Below are 7,140 nucleotides of genomic sequence, written 5' to 3'. Positions count from 1 at the left end.
AGCACCACTTGTTAAAGAGATTGACTCTTCTCCATTGTATATTCTTGCCTCCTTTGTCAAAGATACGGTGTCCATAGGTGCATGGATTTATCTCTGGGCTTTCTATTTTGTTCCACTGATCTATATTTCTGCCTTTGTGCCAGTATCATACTATCTTGATTACAGTAGCTTTGTAGTACAGTCTGAAGTCAGGCAGGTTGATTCCTCCAGTTTCATTCTTGTTTCACAAGATTGCTTTGGCTACTCGAGGTGTTTTGTATTTCCATACAAATTGTGAAATTATTTGTTCTAGTTCTGTGAAAAATACCATTGGTAGCTTGATAGGGATTGCACTGAATCTATAGATCGCTTTGGATAGTATACTCATTTTCACTATATTGATTCTTATATTGTTAATTTTATCCTGCAACTTTACTATATAAATTGATTAGCTCTAGTAATTTTCTGGTGGTGTCTTTAGGGTTTTCTATGTTGAGAATTATGTCATCTACTAACAGTCGGAGTTTTACTTCTTCTTTTCCAATCTGGATTCCTTTTATTTCTTTTTCTTTTCTGATTGCTGTGGCCCAAACTTCCAAAACTATGTTGAAAAGTATTAGTGAGAGTGGGCACCCTTGTCTTGTTCCTGATGTTAGGGGATGCAAGGATTCTTCAGTATTTGCAAATCAAACAATGTGATACACCACATTAACAAATTGGAAGATAAAAACGAAATGATTACCTCAATAGATGCAGAGAAAGTCTTTGACAAAATTCAACATCCATTTATGATAAAATCCCTCGAAAAAGCAAGCATAGAAGAAACATACCTCAACATAATAATAGCCATATATGATAAGCCCACAGCAAATATTATCCTCAATGGTGAAAAATTGAAAGCATTTCCCCTAAAGCCAACCCTTCTTAATATCTTCTGCTTCTGTTAGGTCCATACCATTTCTGTCTTTTATTATACTCATCTTTGCTTGAAATATTCCCTTGGTATCTCTAATTTTCTTAAATAGATCTCTAGTCTTTCCCATTCAATTGTTTTCCTCTGTTTATTTGCATTGATCCCTGAGGAAGACTTTATTTCTCTCCTTGCTCGTCTTTGGAACTCTGCATACAAATAGGTATTTCTTTCCTTTTCTCCTTTGCCTTTCTCTCCTTTTCTTTTCACAGCTGTTTGTAAGCCCTCCTCAGACAACCCTTTACTTTTTTAAATATCTTTTTCTTGGGGATAATCTTGATCACTGCCTCCTATACAATTTCACGGACCTCTGTCCATTTTCTTCAGGGACTCTCTCAGATCTAATTCCTTGAATCGATTTCTAACTTCCACTGTATAATCTTAAGGGATTTGGTTAAGTTCATACATATATGGTCTGTTGGTTTCCACTACTTCCTTCAATTTAAGTCTGAATTTGGCAGTAAGGAGTTCATGAGCTGAGCCACAGTCAGCTCCCAGTCTTTTTTTCTTTTTTTTTTTGCTGACTGTATAGAGCTTCTCCATCTTTGACTGTGAAGAATGTAATCAATCTGATTTCAGTATCGACCATCTGGTGATGTCTATGTGTAGAGTTGTCTCCTGTGTTGTTGGAAGAGGGTGTTTGCTATGACCAGTGCGTTCTCTTGGCAGAATTCTGTTAGGCTTTGCCCTGCTTCATTTTGCATTCTAAGGCCAAATTTGCCTGTTACTCCAGGTAGCTCTTGACTTCCTACTTTTGCATCCCAGTCCTCTATAATGAAGAGGACATCTTTTTTGAGTGTTAGTTCTAGAAGGTCTTATAGATTTTCATAGAACCATTCAACTTCAGATTCTTCGGCATTACAGGTTGGGGCATAGACTTGGATTACTGAGATATTGAATGGTTTGGCTTGAAAATAAACAGATATCATTCTGTCATTTATGAGATTGCATCCAAGTATTGTATTTTGGACTCTTTTGTTGACTATGATGGCTACTCCATTTCTTCTAAGGGATTCTTGCCCACAGTAGTAGGTAAAATGGTCATCTGAGTTAAATTCACCCATTCCAATCCATTTTAGTTCACTGTTTCCTAAAATGTCAATGTTCACTCTTGCTATCTCCTGTTTGACCATTTCCAATTTGGCTTGATTCATAGACCTAACATTTCAGGTTCCTATGCAATACTGCTCTTTATAGCATCAGACTTCACTTCTATCACCCGTCACATCCACAACTGGGTGTTGTTTTTACTTTGGCTCCATCTCTTCATTCTTTCTGGAGTTATTTCTCCACTGATCTCCAGTAGCATACTGGGCACCTACCCACCTGGGGAGTTCATCTTTCAATGTACTATCTTTTTGCCTTTTCATCCTGGTCATAGGGTTCTCAAGGAAAGAATATTGAAGTGGTTTGCCATTCCCTTCTCCAGTGGACCACGTTTTGTCAGAACTCTCCACCATGATTTATCCATCTTGTGTGACTCTATATGACATGGTTCATACATTCACTGAGTTATACAAGTCTGTGGTCCACATGATGAAATTAGTTAGATTCTTGTGATTTTGGTTTTCAGTCTGTCTACCCTCTGATGGATAAGGATAAGAGGCTTATGGAAGCTTCCAGAGAGACTAAGGGAGAAACTGGGTCTTATTTTGATGGGCAGTACCATGTTCAGTAAATCTTTAATCCAGTTTTCTTTTAATGGGCAGGGTTGTGTTTCCTCCCTGTTGCTTGACTTGAGGCCAAACTATGGTGGAGGTAATGAAGATAATGGTGACCTCCTTAAAAATGTCTCATTCACACACTGCTACACTCAGTGCCTATGATCCTGAAGCAGGTCACCACCAACCCATGCCTCCACCAGAGATTCCTGGAGACTTATGCACATGTCTGGATCAGTTTCTTGTGGTGTCACTGCTCTTTTCTCCTGGGTCTTGGTGCGCACAGTTTTTGTTGTTGTTGTTGTTGTTGTGCCCTCCAAGAGTCTATTTCCCCAGTCCTGTGAAAGTTCTGGTGGTTCTATGGTGGGGTTAATGGCAACCTCTTCCAAGAGGGCTTATGCCATACCCAGGTCTGCTGCACCCAGAGCTCATGTAGCAGGCCTCTGCTGACCTGTACCTTCACAGGAGGCACTCAGACACAGTTCTGGCTCAGTTTCTATGTGTTGGGCATGTGTTTGTGCCCTTCCCATGTCTGAGCAGCTCAGGCGACCAGGTGGTTGGCCAGTGCACTGTCCCAGATGGGCCCTCCATCTTAAACACCTTCCTGGTCCTAGCCACTCAGTTTCCCTGTGTGTCCCGAGAGCACCGTCTCAAGTTTGCCATGATGGAAAACTCTCGGGTTTCCTTTGGACAGCTGATCTCAGGTTGTGACCCTCCTGGCTGAAGTCAAGCATCCAGGATCTCAGGAAGATGTAGTTAGCAGCTGGGAGCCTGCTCTTAGTCTGGTGGAAGATGCCATCTCTGGAGTTTAGGTTGTAATAGTCCCTTACCTTCTGGCTCTGGCTGTTGCAAGCCTTCCTCTCTGCCTCCGTGCAGGGAGGGGTGGGTCTGCAGCTGGCTAGCTGTCCTTTGGTATTTGCTCAATCCTTTGTTCTGTGAGTGGGCCAGCTTGCTCATTCAGTTCAGTTCAGTTCAGTCGCTCAGTCGTGTCCGACTCTTTGCGACCCCCATGAACCACAGCACGCCAGGTCTCCCTGTCCATCACCAACTGCTGGAGTCTATTGAGTCTGTGAAGCCATCCAACCATCTCATCCTCTGTTGTCCCCTTCTCCTCCTGCCCTCAATCTTTCCCAGCATCAGGCTGTTCATTAGGTTGTTAGGTTAGAGCTTTTTGCAGGAAAGTTCTCTTTTCTGTAGTTGCAGTTAGGCATGTACTCTGTGTTTGTTTTTTTTTTTTTTTTTTTCTCTCCTGGCTATGTTGCCTTCTGAGATTCTAAAACTCCCCACAGACCCACCTGTGAGAGGATTTTCTACTGTGTGGACACTTTTCCTCCTTCATGACTCCCTCCCCAGGACAGGTCTCTGTCCCTAACTCTTTTGTCTGTCTTTTTGTCTTTTATATCTTGTCCTACCTCCTTTCCAAGAGAATGGTTTAGTATCACCATATATCAGGCAGAGGTTTACTTTAAAGTTTTGAATCACCTCAAGTCCTTCATATGAACTGAACTATGCAATAATTTTCACACTCATATATATGCATACACACAATGGAATATTAGTCAGCCATGACAAAGAGTGAAATCTTGCTATTTGTTACTTCATGGTTGGAGCTAGTGGGTATTATGCTAAATGAAATAAGTCAGACAGAGAAAGACAAATATTATATGATTTCACTTGTATGTGGACTCTAAGAATAACAAAACGAATGATACAGCATAACAGAATCAGTTATAAATACAGAGAACAAATAGGTGGTTGCCAGAGGGGAGGAAATGAGGAGGAGAAAAGAAATAGGTGAGAGAAATTAAGAGCCACAAACTTCCAGTTGCAAAATAAATTAGTGATGAATATGAAAAAAAAATTATTAGCATGGAAAATGTGAACACCAGACTGCACTACAAAAAGAACTACATATAATTCTAAGTTGACATCAATTTTATCTAATAGTTATAAGAAATAATTACACTCTAATGCTGATATTGAGCTTGTCTTAAAATCATAATTACAATCATATATGCAATCTGTCTGGTTAGTATTTTACCCTCATTAGCTTTTAAACTGTTACTACTAAATGTCTTTTATGTAGGTGCAAAAAGACAAAGACAAAAATGTTAGTGCCAAATTTTACATATTTATGGATACTAGCCATATATTACACACATCAACTAATAAATAATAAAAACTAAAGCTAAAGGAAAAAATCTAGTTGGAGTAAAATATTCTGTACCATGATTATCAATATGTATTTATGATGATCAATTACACAGATGTTATCTGCCTATAACACAGTTAAAATTATTAAAACTTGATTATTTCACTTCTTCTAAATTTTTTGTTGCCTTTTGAACACTAATCTACTTATCTTTCAGATAGAAATATGAAAAAACATTTCTAGTTCATCTTCCACAATATTTTCTAACAAACTGAAGCACCTGAATCTTGTCATCTAATTTATAATAGCCAAGATAAAGATTAAAACATACTTTTATTTTACACAATGGAAAAAAAATTAGAATCGATGCCTACAAAATTCTTATATGTACTTTCCTTGAAGTGGAAATCTTTTCCTTTAAATGCTGATTAGAAAACTGTAAATTATACATATTTTGATTTGAGGGTAAAACATGAAGCCTTCAGAAATGAATTGCATGTTGTGCTAGTAAGATTGTAATTTCTAGATAGTTTTTAGAGTATAAGTCAACTATTGCCACTTGCAATTCATTCTTATTCTTTTTTAAATTCTTACCTTTATCTATCATACAGAAATTTGTTTTTATTCCTTAAATCATTTGATTACTAAAATGTATTTTTTAAAGGGCTATTATTAAGTATGTGATAGATAAGAGGAAAAGAAAATTGTCACTCACAATAAGAATTTCAATCTTTTAATGATAGACAAACATTGATTTTCATTTTCCAAATATTTAAGAATATTTGTTATCAAATCATTCAGGTTTTATGTTGTACTAGGAAAAGTAGAATTAAACATATGATTTTTTATCACTATTTCACATTACAATTTATTTTCATCAGAGTTGAAATCAACACAAACTATATAGAAAACAAATCTTTCAAGTTATAATTGGACTAATTACAAATCTATTTATCCTCAAATATACACAAAACGACTTCTTCAATGTACAGAAGTTTGGCTGATGAATTAAAACTATAAACTTGAGAATTGGAGAAACTTGATTGGAGATTAAAAGTCATCATCTTAATCAGCATTAGTTCTTTAACTAAATGGAAGGAAATTGAAAATTAATTTCACTTCTTTAATTAACTCATCAGGAATATGTTTGATTAGTGTAATTGTTTCTGAAATGACAATTTTATAATCAAGAAAAGTTTAATGTCTAATTATAATATTAATTTTAAAAAATATTATAAAGACTTGTTTGGGCTATTTAGATATGGCATGGTCCAGCAACAAATCATCCGATTTTCTTGTTTATTTAAAGAGATTTTATGCATAGATCTAAATATAATGCTTTTGTCTGCCAATTTTAAAATATGCATATGGGACATAGCTTCTCAGGTGCTCATTGAAAAATGATAATACCTAACACAAAATTGTGGATAAAAACTGATGCATATTAAAATTCTTTGCAAATTCTAGTATTCTAGACATATATTCTATATTATTGTTATGCCTTACGTGTTAAGGCATAATTATGTGCTGTTCTTAGTTGCTCAGTCATGTCCGACACTTTGCGACCCTAAAGAGGGATCTACTCTTTGACAGTCTGCCAGGGTCCTCTGTCCATGGGGATTCTCCAGGCAAGACTACTACAGTGTATTGCCATGCCTTCCTACAGGGGATCTTCCCAACCCAGGAATCGAACTCAGGTCTCTCACATTGCAGGCAGATTCTTTACCATCTGGCATAATTATAATATAGATTAAAATCATAAAATATGTTTGACCATAAAACATACAGACTATAAAATAAGTATAGTCTCTGTCACGCAGCCATAATGTTCCTGTCACAACTTCTCCATTCTGTTGTTGTGGCACTAAAGCAATCATAGACAATATGTAAACAAATGGGTGTGGCTGGGTTTCAAGAAGACACTTTACAAAAAAAAAAAAAATTGGCAGGATCATAATTTACTGACCACTTGCATAAATGAGAGTAATCATGAAGTTTTTAACAGGAATAACTACAAACAATTGTCACTATAAGGAAGTGTGCGTGAGTGTGATTAGTCACTCAGTTGTGTTCAACTCTTTGTGACCCTATGGACTGTAGTCCTCTAGAGTCCTCTATCCATAATATTCTCCAGGCAAGAATATTGGACTGGGTTGTCATTTCTTCTTCCAGGGGATCTTGCTGACCCTGGGATCGAACCTGTGTCTCCCAAGTCTCCTGCATTGGCAGGTGGATTTTCTACCACTGAGCCATCCAGAAAGTTTAATATAAGGAAAGCATTGCATTAAAGTTATTTTGCAGAAGTCGAGGACTCCTGCTCAAGTTGAAGAGATCTTGCCAAATCAAGCTCTCACATATATCTACCAACAAAGGGCTAT

General features: G+C 37.1%; 1 long non-coding RNA gene across 1 annotated transcript; it reads right to left on the bottom strand.

Annotated features, from left to right (window-relative positions):
- Positions 1-5,479: 5,479 nt before the first annotated feature.
- Positions 5,480-6,627, bottom strand: LOC123328905. The gene is made up of 2 exons (XR_006543907.1): positions 6,553-6,627; positions 5,480-5,849 (listed from the first exon to the last, which is right to left on the bottom strand). It is a non-coding gene; the product is annotated as an uncharacterized LOC123328905 (long non-coding RNA).
- Positions 6,628-7,140: the final 513 nt, after the last annotated feature.

This window comes from Bubalus bubalis, chromosome 13 (assembly GCF_019923935.1).
Source record: "Bubalus bubalis isolate 160015118507 breed Murrah chromosome 13, NDDB_SH_1, whole genome shotgun sequence".
NCBI classification, from domain to species: Eukaryota; Metazoa; Chordata; class Mammalia; order Artiodactyla; family Bovidae; genus Bubalus; species Bubalus bubalis.
Note: the sequence above shows the minus strand (reverse complement) of the source record. Positions and strands in the feature narration are given on the sequence as shown.